Source organism: Macaca nemestrina, chromosome 2 (genome assembly GCF_043159975.1).
Source record: "Macaca nemestrina isolate mMacNem1 chromosome 2, mMacNem.hap1, whole genome shotgun sequence".
In the NCBI taxonomy this organism is placed as follows: Eukaryota; Metazoa; Chordata; class Mammalia; order Primates; family Cercopithecidae; genus Macaca; species Macaca nemestrina.
This window is the reverse complement of record NC_092126.1, coordinates 137,832,140-137,844,500: the sequence shown is the minus strand read 5'-3', so window position 1 is coordinate 137,844,500 and position 12,361 is coordinate 137,832,140. Positions and strand designations below refer to the sequence as shown.

The 12,361-nt window shown below is 38.0% G+C and overlaps 1 protein-coding gene and 1 long non-coding RNA gene across 6 annotated transcripts in view; one reads left to right on the top strand and one right to left on the bottom strand.

The window, feature by feature from the left end:
* Positions 1-12,361, bottom strand: part of LOC105479597 (uncharacterized) — an 89,244-nt gene that overhangs the window by 7,585 nt on the left and 69,298 nt on the right. Inside the window, exons 2-3 of the long non-coding RNA XR_003017600.2 lie at positions 10,236-10,446; positions 1,444-1,513 (exon numbers count right to left, since the gene is read on the bottom strand). This is a non-coding gene — a long non-coding RNA (uncharacterized lncRNA). The remainder of the gene's footprint in view (positions 1-1,443; positions 1,514-10,235; positions 10,447-12,361) is intronic.
* LOC105479595 (contactin 3) overlaps positions 1-12,361 on the top strand; it is a 340,287-nt gene that overhangs the window by 318,680 nt on the left and 9,246 nt on the right. The gene's annotated exons all lie outside the window — the stretch shown is intronic.

Sequence of the window (12,361 nt, the reverse complement as noted above, 5' to 3'; positions counted from 1 at the left end):
TTAGTGGATTAGTAAGACAGAAGGAAGAGACTGATTAGAAATCAATAGAAATGTCACGATAATGTACAATGAATGAATGAAAATTTTTAAAAGAAGCAAAATCCCTTTATAATTTAGAGATGGCATATAAATGCCCAATCCAAAGTAGAAATTTGCACATAACAGTGATGCTGATAATTATGGTTGAAACTTACTGAGCAATTTCCAGTGATGGTTCTAAGTAATTTTCATGTATTGATTCTTAATTCCCACAGCAATATCATGACTTGAAGGTATTAGTATGCTTACTTTAGAGAGGAGGAAGCTGAGGCATATGGAGGTTATATAACTGTACTGAGATTGCAGAGTAAGTAACAGGATGGGCATCCAAATCCATAGTCTTAACCACTATGGTATCCTCTCTTTCAGCCATATTGTTAGAATTTCATCACTCGTTTAATACCTTTATTTATTGTGATTTTGCTCTGTGCTTAGGATATGGGTAAGATGATCACAGGTTGTCATGGCTTCTCTGCTCATGGAGCTTTAGTTTGATGGGAATTCCAGCAACTGAATGAAATCTCTCAAAAACAATGCTCTGCTGTTACCACAATTCAACTGGAGTCTTTAGGTTGATCTGCAGATGTTATTAAGGGCAATTTCCCACGTTGGGTGGGAAATTCACATAGATCATTAAAATCCCCAATCATCTTAAAATGGCATATAAAGAACGTATGTTAATTTTTACATTTTATGTTAATAATTTTTAAATATGTACCAAAATTACAAGTAAAACAGAATCTCTTAGAGCCATTAATAGTATTGTTACTGGTAGCTCTAAATAGTCTTCCTGAGCTTTGACATGGTTGAAGTACAAATCCTATTTAAAATTTTGATAAGGCTCTTGTGATTATCACTATGAAGAGATTTACTCATCTGCCTTGGCATAAAGAGCAAAAATAACATTTTTGATTACCTGCTTGCTATCTCTCTTCATCTATGGATTCTAAACTTTACGGGGAAAGAGTCCTTCTGTGTCTTATTTACCCAGCCACTGTGCCCAGCACAAACCCAGCACATGGGAGCAGCGTATTAAATGTTGAATAGATGAATGAAACCTAAAGAAGCAAGCCAAACCTCAAGTACTATTATTAATCAAATGTACTTCCTCTTGACTGCACATTGCGAATTCAAGACACGCTACAGTTCTTTACCATCTCACTTAAAATGTGCAAGTTTCATGTACTCATCATTATGGAATTGTGTATGCGAGGCTTTAAATCAGTACAGTTTTTAGATGATATTTCTGATTAATGTAAAATAACACAAGGATTCTCAAGTACTGTAGCTTCCATTAAACATTTAATTTTTTGATATCCAAATACTTGAGTTTTTTAAAAGCATTTTTAAGTTAAACACTAATTAGTCTCTTTAAGTAATCTAAGATGGGTTTCTGTCACTTACCACTGAAAGAGAGCAAACTCTTAACAGCATCTTTCATCTCAAGGGACTGATGAAGAAAATCTGCAGATGGCTTAAAAATGATAAGTTGCATTAGTTTCTAAAAAGAAACATTGAGAATTTTATGTTCAGAGTTTGCAAGAGATAATCTGTAGGATGAATATTCTGCTTTGTATAATCAAACAAGTCAAGTGGTAATTCTGACATTCAGTATGAATGAATCCAGACACTCAAACAACTTCCACCAGAATCATGTAATAAGATCTCAAATTTAATAAAACTGAATTGTTGGTTCTCCTTCCAACCCATTTAAATCCTCTCTCTTCTGTGATAGTCCCATTTCCATAAATTCCACTCCAATGTTTCAGTTTCTCAAGCCAAAAATCTTAGAGTCACCCTCGAGTCATTTTCTCTCATACCCTACACTAGATCCAGAATCTTACTTCTACATTTATCAAGAATTTACCACTTCTGGCCAGGCACGGGGGCTCACTCTTGTAATCCCAACACTTTGGGAGGCCAAAGTGGTATGATTGCTTGAGCCCAGGAGTTCAAGACCAGCCTGGGCAACAGAATAACACTGTCTCACTATACTGAGACAGAGAAAAATATAAGAAAATTAACCGGGTGTGGTGGTGTGTGCCTGTACTCCCAGCTACTCGGGAGGCTGAGGTGGGAGGATTGCTTGAGCCTAGGAGATCCATCAGAGCTGCAGTGAACCATAATTGTGCCACTGCACTTCAGTGTGGGCAACAGAGTAAAACCCTGTCTCAAAAAAAATAATAAAAATAAAAAATGGAATATACCACATCTTACGCTGCTGCCACACCAGGGTAAGCTGCCTCCAACTCTCTCTTGTAGATCAGAGCAATGGCTTCTTACTGTTCATCCTGTTTCTGCCTTTGCCTTGACATCCTGATAATGTCACTTCCCTGTTCATGACCTTTTTGTCACTTCCCATCCCACGTCAGGTAAATGCTAAATCCTTAAAATGTCCAACGAGGGCTTATACAGTCCACTCCCCAATCTCTGCTGACTCATTTCCTATTCTTTTCCACCTTGCTCATTCCACTTTACTTTAGGACCTCTGCATGTACTGTCTCCCGTATCTCAAAAGCTCTTCCTACAGATACCCCCATAATGCACTCCCCCGTCTCTTCCAGGTCGTCACTCATATCACCTGGGTGCCACCTGACTGCAACTCCACCTTTCCTGATGCATACCCTCGTCTCCTTCCCTGCTTTATCCTTGTGCCTAGCCTCAGAGCCACCACATGTACTCTATCTCATGGCTACTCACTTCATCATTGTGTCCCCAGGACATCGTTGTGTCCTGCCTTAGCCAGAGTGTCAGCACCTTCAGAAGAGAGCTATGGCCTGGTTTGATCATTGCCCTGTTGCCAGAGCTCTGCTCCAGTGTTTAAGTAATCATAGTCAGTAGTCAGTGCCCAATAAGTATTTGTTGAACAGTGACTCTTTCCATCACTGTCTCTGCTCTATGGCAGCATCACTCTAACCAAAGTTCTCTCTTCGTGGTAGAAAGATTGCCAACAGCACCTCAAGAGGACTGTTGTCTCTCGGCCAATCACACTGGGAAAGGTGGGCAGCTTCTTTCTGATTATTCTACCCAGAGCTAAGTAGGCTTCTCATTGATTCATCTTGGGTAAACAACCAATTGTTGTTTCCAGTTGTGAGAAAAACTGGACCAGCCTAACCTGGAACACACGCCCAGACTCCCCTGGAATAAGGGGATTCTATATTTTTATGCCTTTGCTAATTATTATATGTGTGAGTCTATTTAGGGAAATAGAAGAATGCCAAACGATGCAGTCACTTTTGCATTTGAGTCTTTGCTTTTCCAAATGAAATGCTCATTCATGAAAGTGGAGCCAAAATCAGTTACCTGAATTTAAGGAAATCAAGTAGGTGTGCCTTTTTTTTTTTAATTCAACTTTTTTTAATTTGTATTTTAATTTTTGTGGGTACATTGTAGGTGTGTATATTTATGAACTACATGAGATCTTTTGATACAGATATGCAATGTGAAATAAGCACATCAGGAAGAATGGAGTATCCATCCCCTCAAACATTTAGCTGTTGAATAGCAAACAATATAATTACACTCTTTAAGTTCTAGAAAAATGTACAGTTATTATTGACTATAGTCACCCTGTTATGCTATCAAATAGTAGGTCTTATTCATTCTATTTTTTGTCCCCATTAATCTCCACTTATTCCCCTCACCCCAAACCCCTCACTACCCTTCCCAGCCCCTGGTAATCATCCTTCTACTCTCTATGTCCATGAGTTCAATTGTTGTGACTTTTATTTTATTATTATTTTTCCATAGGTTAGTGGGGTACAGGTGGATTTTGGTTATATGAGTTTTTTAGTGGTGATTTGTGAGATTTTGGTACACCCATCACCCAGTCAGTATACACGGCACCCTATTTGTAGTATTCTGTCCCTTGCCACCCTCCCAACCTTCCCCCCAAGTCCCAAAAGTCCATTGTATCATTCTTATGCCTTTGCATCCTCATAGCTTAGCTACCACATATCAGTGAGAACATATGATGTTTGGTTTTCCATTCCTGAGTTACTTCATTTAGAATGATAGTCTACAGTCTCATCCAGGTCACTGTGAATGCTGTTAATTCATTCCTTTTTATAGCTGAGTAATATTCCATATATATATATGATGGATATATATATGTCATATATATTCCATATATATATATTCCATATATATGACATATATGACATATATATTCCATATATATGACATATATATGACACACACATATATATATATGAGATATATCAGTTTCTTTATCCACTCATTGATTGATGGACATTTGGGTTGATTCCACAATTTTACAAGTGTGAATTGTGCTGCTATAAACATGCATGTGCAAGTATCTTTTTCGTATAATGACTTTTTTCCCTCTGGGTAGATACCCAGTAGTGGGATTTCTGGATCAAATAGTAGTTCTACTTTTATTCATTAAGGAATCTCCACACTGTTTTTCTCCATGCTGTTTTCCATGGTGGTTGTACTAGTTTGCATTTCCACCAGCAGTGTAGAAGTGTTCCCTGAGCACCGCATCTACACCAACATGCGCTGTTTTTTTTATTTTTTATTGATGGCCATTCTTGCAGGAGTAAGGTGATATTGCGTTGTGGTTTTGATTTGCATTCCCCGTCATTAGTGGTGTTGACCATTTTTTCATATGTTTGTTGGCCATTTGTCTGTTTTTTTTAGAGAATTGTCTGTTCATGTTCTTCACCCACTTTTGTGTGGGATTTTTTGTTTTTTTCCTGCTGATTTGAGTTCATTGTAGATTCTGGATATCAGTCCTTTGTCAGATGAATAAATTGTGAAGATTTTCTCCTACTCTTTAGGTTTTCTGTTTACTCTGCTGACTGTTGCTTTTGCCGTACAAAAGCTCTTTAGTTTAATTAAGTTCCAGCTATTTATCTTTGTTTTTATTGCATTTGCTTTTGGATTCTTGGTCATGAAATTCTTGCCTAAGCTAATGTCTAGAACGTTTTTTCCAATGTTATCTTCTAGAATGTTTGTAGTTTCAGGTATTAGATTTAAGTTCTTAATCCATCTTGAGTTGATTTTTGTATAAGGTGAGAGATAAGGATCCAGTTTCATTCTCCTACATGTGGCTAGCCAATTATATCAGCACCATTTGTGGAAAAGGGGGTCCTTTCCCCACTTTATGTTTTTGTTTCCTTTGTCAAAGATTAGTTGGCTGTAAGTATTTGGGTTTACTTCTGGGTTGTCTATTCTGCTCCATTGTTCTATGTGCCTATTTTTGTACCAGTACCATGCTGTTTTGGTGACTATGGCCTTATAGTATAATTTGAAATCAGGTAATGTGATGCCTCTAGATTTGTTCTTTTTGCTTAGTCTTGCTTGTGGGCTCTTTTTTGATTCTATATGAATTTTAGCATTGTTTTTTATAATCCGGTGAAGAATATGGTGGTATTTTGATGGGAATTGTGTTGAATTTGTAGATTGTTTTTAGCAGTATGATCATTTTCACAATATTCTACCCATCCATGAGCATGGGATGTGTTTCCATTTGTTTGTGTCTTCTATGATTTCTTGCAGCAGTGTTTCGTAGTTTTCCTTGTAGAGATCTTTCATCTCCTGGTTAGGTATATTCGTAAGTGGGTTTTTTTTTTTTTTTGGCAACTATTGTAAAAGGGGTTGAGTTCTTGATTTGATTCTCTGCTTGGTCGCTGTTGGTGTATAAAAGAACTACTGATTTGTGTACCTTATTCTTGTATCTGGAAACTTTGCTGAATTATTTTATCAGTTCTAGGAGTTTTCTGGAGGATTCTTTAGGGTTTTTGAGGTAAACAATCATATCATCAGCAAACAGTGATGATTTGACTTCCTCTTTACTGATTTGGATGCCCTTTATTTCTTTTTCTTCTCTGATTGCTCTGGCTAGGACTTCCAGTACTAAGCTGAAGAGGAGTGGTGAGAGTAGGCATCCTTATCTTCTTCTAGGTCTCAGAGGGAATACTTTCAACTTTTCCCTATTCAGTATAATTTGGCTGTGGGTTTGTCATAGATGGCTTTTATTACATTGACATATGTCCCTTGTATGCTGATTTTGCTGAGAGTTGTAATCATAAAGGGATGCTGGATTTTGTTGAATGCTTTTTCTGTATCTATTGAGATGATCATGTGATTTTTGTTTTTATTTCTGTTTATGTGGTGTATCACATTTATTGACTTGTGTATTTTAAAACATCCCTGCATCCCTGGTGTGAAACCTCCTTGATCATGGTGGGTTATCTTTTTGTTATGTTGTTGGATTCAGTTAGCTAGTATTTTGTTAAGGATTTTAGCATCTATGTTCATCAGGGATATCGGTCTGTAGTTTTCTTGTTTGGTTATGTCTTTTCCTGGTGTTGGTATTAGGGTGATGCTGGCTTCATAGAATGAATTAAGGAGGGTTCACTCTCTATCTTGCTGAATAGGGGAGTAAACCGCATTGGTTCCAATTCTTCTTTGAATGTCTGTCTGGTAGAATTCTGCTGTGAATCCTTCTACTCCTGAACTTTTTTAGTTGGTAATTATTTAATTACCGTTTCAGTCTTGCTGCTTGTTATTGGTCTGTTCAGGGTATCTAATTCTTCCTGATTTAAGCTAAAAGGGTTGTATCTTTCCAGGAATTTACCCATCTCTTCTAGGTTTTCTAGTTTATGTGAGTAAAGGTGTTCCTAGTTGTCTTGAATGATCTTTTGTATTTCTGTGGTGTCAGTTGTAATATCTCCCATATCATTTCTTAGTGAGGTTATTTGGATTTTCTCTCTTCTTTTTTCTTGGTTAATCTTGCCAGTGGTCTATCAATTTTATTTATCTTTTTGAAGAACCAGATTTTGTTTCATTAATCTTTTGTATTTTTTTGTTGTTTAAATTTCATTTAGTTCTGCTCTGATCTTGGTTATTTCCTGTCTTCTGCTAGGTTTGGGTTTGTTCTTGTTTCTCTAGTTCCTTCAGATGTGACCTTAGATTGTCAGTTTGTGCTCTTTAATTCTTTTTTTATGTAGGTTTTTAGAGCAATGAACTTTTCTGTTAGCACTGTCTTTGCTGTATCCCAGAGGTTTTGATAGGTTGTGTCTGTATTGTTGTTCAATTTGAAGAATTTTTTAATTTCCATCTTGATTTTGTTTTTGACCCAATGATCATTCAGGAGCAGGTTACTTTTCATGTATTTGTATGGGTTTAAAAGTTCCTTTTGGAGTTGATTTCCAGTTTTATTCCACTATGGTCTGAGAGAGTGCTTGATATAATTTCAATTCTTAAATTCTTAAAACTTATTGAAGCTCATTTCATGGTCTATCATTTGATCTATCTTGGAGAAAGCTCCCTTCACTGTTGAATAGTATGTGTATTCTGTGGTTGTTGGATGGAATGTTCTGTATATATCTGTTAAGTCCATTTGTTCCAAGGTATAGTTTAAAACCATTGTTTCTTTGTTAACTTTATGTCTTGATGAGTATCTAGTGCTGTCAGTGGAATATTGAAGTCCCCCACTATTATTGTCTAACTATCTCATTTCTTAGGTCTATAAGTAATTGTTTCATAAATTTGGGAACTCTAGTGTTAGGTGCATATATGTTTAGGATTGTGATATTTTCCTGTTGGACAAGGCCTTTTACCATTATATAATGTCCCTCTTTATCTTTTTAACTGCAGCTTCATAAAAGTTTCTTTTGTTTGATATAAGAGTAGCTACTCCTGCTCGCTTTTCATGTCCATTTGCATGAAATACCTTTTCCTACTTTAAGTTTTTATGTGAGTCCTTATGTGTTAGGTGAGTCTCTTGAAGACAGCAGATACTTGTTTGGTGAATTCTTACCCATTCTGCAGTTCTGTATCTTTTAAGTGTAGCATTTAGGCCATTTACATTCAATGTTAGTATTGAGGTGTGAGGTACCATTCCATTCATTGTGCTATCTGTTGCCTGTGTACCTTGGTTTTTGGGTTTTGGTTTTTATGTTTTAAATTGTATTTTTTTTATAGTCCTTTGAGATTTATGCTTTAAAGAGGTTCTATTTTGATGTGTTTCCAGGATTTGCTTCAAGATTTAGAGGTCCTCTTAGCAGTTCTTGTAGTGGCGATTTGGTAGTGGAGAATTCTCTCAGCATTTGTTTGTCTAAAAAAGACTGTATCTTTCTTTCATATGATGCTTAGTTTTGCTGGATACAAAATTATTGGCTGATCATTGTTTTGTTTGAGGAGGCTGAAGATTGGGCCACAGTCCCTTCTAGCTTGTAGGGTTTCTGCTAAGAAATCTGCTGTTAATCTGATAGGTTTTCATTTATAGGTTACCTGGTGCTTTTATCTTACAGCTCTTAAGATTCTTTCCTTCCTCTTAACTTTAGATAACCTGATGACAATGTGCCTAGGCAATGATCTTTTTGTGATGAATTTTTCAGGTGTTGTTTCTGCTTCTTGTATTTGGATGTCTATGTCTCTTGCAAGGCTGGGGAAGTTTTCCTTGATTATTCCCCCAAATATGTTTTCCAAACTTTTAGATTTCTATTCCTAGGAATGCTGATTATTCTTAAGTTTGGTTGTTTAACATAATCCCAGACTTCTTGGAGACATTCATATTTTCTTATTCTTTTTTCTTTGTGCTCGTTGGATTGAGTTAATTTGAGGACCTTGTCTTCAAGCTCTGAATTTCTTTCTTATACTTGTTCAATCCTATTGCTGAGACTTCCCAGAGCATTTTGCATTTCTATACATGTGTCCAGTGTTTCTGGAAGTTTTCATTTTTTGTATTTATGCTCCCTATTTCATTGAGTATTTCTTCCTTCACTTCTTGTATCATTTTTTGGATTTCCTTGCATTGGGCTTCACTTTTCTCTGGTGCCTCCCTTATTCACTTAATAACTAACCTCCTGAATTATTTTTCTGGTAAATTGGGGATTTCTTCTTTGTTTGGATCCATTGCTGCTGAGCTAGTGTGATTTTGGGGGGTGTTAAAGAGCCTTGTTTTTTCATATAACTAGAGTTGCTTTTCTGGTTCCTTCTCATTTGGGTAGCCTCTGTCAGAGGGAAGGTCTAGGGCTGAAGGCTGTTGTTCAGATTCTTTTGTCCCACGGTGTGTTCCCTTGATAGTACTCTCCCCCTTTTCCCATGGATGTGACTTTCTGAGAGCCAAGCTGTAGTGATTATTATCTCTCTTCTGGGTCTAGTCACCCAGCGTGTCTACCAGGCTCGGGCTTATACTGGGGGTTGTCTCTACAGAGTCCTGTGATGTAAACTCTCTATGAGTTTCTCAGCCATAGATACTAGCACCTGTTCCAGTGGAGGTGGCAGGGCTGTGAAATGGACTCTGTAAGGCTCTTAGCTTTGGTGGTTTAATGCTCTATTTTTGTGCCGGTTGGCCTTCTGCTGGGAGGTGGTGCTTTCCGGAGAGCATCAGCTGTGGCAGTATGGTGAGGAACAGTGGGTGGGCCGGGGCCTAGACCTCCCAAGAGTATATGCCCTTTGTGTTCAGCTACCAGGGTGGGTAGGGAAGGACCATGAGGTGGGGGCAGGACTAGGTGTGTCTGACCTCAGACTCTCCTTGGGCAGGTCTTGCTGTAGCTGCTGTGGGGATAGGGGTGAGGCTCCCAGGTCAATGGAGTTATGTACCGAGGAGGATTATGGATGCCTCTGCGGAGTCACACAGGTTGTCAGAGAAATGAAGGAAAGCCAGCAGTCACAGGCCTCACCTAGCTCCCACGCAATCCGAAGAGCCAGTCTCACTCCCACCATACCCCCACTGACAGCAAACAAGTCTATTTCCAGGCAGTGGGCAGGCAGGGCTGAGAAGTTTCCCCAGGCTACCCACCTCCCAGCTGGGAAAGAAAAGGGCTCTAATTCTTCCCCCACCTGTCAAGTCTGCATGCCAGATTTACTGCCTCCCCCAAGTTCTAGCCAGGAGGCTTCTCAAGCAGTTCAAATTGTTACAAAGTTTAGCTGGAGGTTTCCTTCTCGTTGTGGTGTTTTCTTCATGCCTCTGGTCACCCTCCCGAAGGATCCCCGTGATGCCAGGCAGGAGTGGCTTGCTTGGGGACCCGTGAACTCACAGGGCCTTTCCCGCTGCTTCTTCTACCCCTGTATTTCACTCAGCTCCTAAATTGACTCAGCTTTCAGCTCCAGGTAAGGTGGGAATCTTCTCCCATAAACTAGACCTTCAGTTTCCCCAGTGGGGGTGTGTGTTTTGGGGGTGGAGGACCTCCCTTTCCCACTTCCATAGTTTGAGCACTCACAATATTTGGGATGTCTCCTGGGTCTTGCAGGAGCAATCCACCTCCTTCAGAGGGTCTGTGGGTCCTCTTGGGTTTCCTGTTTTATTCCTGCAGTTGTTCTGGAGTGAAAATTCCACAGTGCAAGCCTCCACATGTTACTCTGTCCATCCGAGTCGGAGCCGCAGTCTACTCCTGCCTCCCATTTGCCATGATCTGTTCCAAGTAGGTGTGTCTTGGGGAAGTAAAAGGGAAATGTGAATAAGGCAAGCGCTGAAAGAATGAGTCTGAATATTTCAGAAGGTTTTTATTACATGACTATTCCTACCTCAAACAGAATTTGGAAGTTCTAAAATTTTATATATATATGACTTAATTGTATAATTGTCCAGTCTAGGTTTTGGCTCAGGATACACATTATTGCAAAATTTGCCAAATTTCATATGTGATCCACCTATTTTGCCAATTGTTTCCAACCTTTTCTATTAATATATACCTACTATTTTTTTTCTTAAAAATTGACCTTCTATTTTTACTTAGATAAATTTTAAAAAATGGAAACTAGCTTTTTATCTGAGAAATGGAGAACCAGTATCATTACCATAAATAGATGTTAACCAAATAATAAGTTTAATAATAGTAAGTACAGTGAAAACTAGACCACCCTCCTTTCTAAATAGTAGGAACATATTCTTGCCTATAGAGTTCTCCAGACCTGTTCCCTCTTTGTGATGTTAGTATAGAGGGGATATTAAAGACCTTCTAGCCCCCAAATCTAACTTTCTCTTCAAGCCATGGGAAGATTAAAAGCGAATTTTCCTGCAGGTGACTGAATGCTATTTGTTGGCTTTTCTGTGCATGACATCCCACAGTGCATGTGAAGTAATCATGTTTGTATATGACACACCACAAATCACACATATGAGGGAACACAAGCCTATTAATGTGCATTCCTCAGATTTAGTGCATGTGACCTAATCATATTTGTATATGACACACCACACATCACACATGTGATGGAATACAAGCCAATTAATGTACATTCCTCAGATTTAGGAGGTTTTTTCCCCCTGTCTATGGGCTTCAGCAAAGTCATTTCTGGTTTTGTAAACTCTGAAGAAAGATAACAGTATAATATTGAACTTTACTAGTGTTCAACCAGGAAGCTTCTACTAATAAAGAATCAGGAGAAACTCTGACTAAATGTGTAAAACTTATGAACTTTATTTTGTAAGAGCTTTGGCACTTTTTTGAAAATCTGCCCCACTTGCCTGTGAATCATCTAGACCAAGATTATCCAACCCACAGCCAGTGAGCCACATGTGGCTCAGGACAGCTTTGAATGCAGCCCAACACCCATCCATAAACTTTCTTAAAACATTATCAGATTATTTTGCGATTTTTTTTTTAAGCTCATCAGCTATCGTTAGTGTTAGTGCATTTTATGAGCAGCCCAAAACAATTGTTCTTCTTCCATTGTGGCCCAGGGAAACCAAAAGATTGGACACCCCTGCTCTAGACAATTGTAAATGTTCTCCTTATAGTTTATAATCTCACATACTTTTATTATCCAAAGGAGAACTTTTGATTAAGGAAATTCCCAGACATTGAAAGCCAAAAATCAAAGAAAGACCTACCGTGGTATTCTAGGTTGGGTTTCAGATGAGTTAAAAAGTAGATGATTTTTTTGTGTTTTAAAACATGGTGTCAATTTCTTTTGATATGAAATTAGATCCATTTATAAAAGTTTTCAGTGATTCCAAAACAACTGTATCTTATTATTGTGGGGGTGCACATAATTGACTTTTGCTTTTGATTACATGATTGTTGCACAATGCCACATGTTTAAGCAGCTTAGTTACGAATGTTAATAATCATCTCAAGTGAAGTCTAAGTGCAAAGTGTAACTTCTAGCTACTAGTTGTAACAACTTTTTATCATGTAAGTCATCTCATTACCATCAGGTGGCCAAGAAAAAGAGTTGAGAAACATACTGAGTTTTGTATAATTAATCACAGCAAACATATGTTCTTAAAATTTCGGATTTTGAAAGTAAATGCCAGCTTCACTGTTACCACTGTGAGACATCACCATTGAAAACTCCAGGCAATAATATTCTTTATTTTAACAACCTCTACTTTGTATTATAT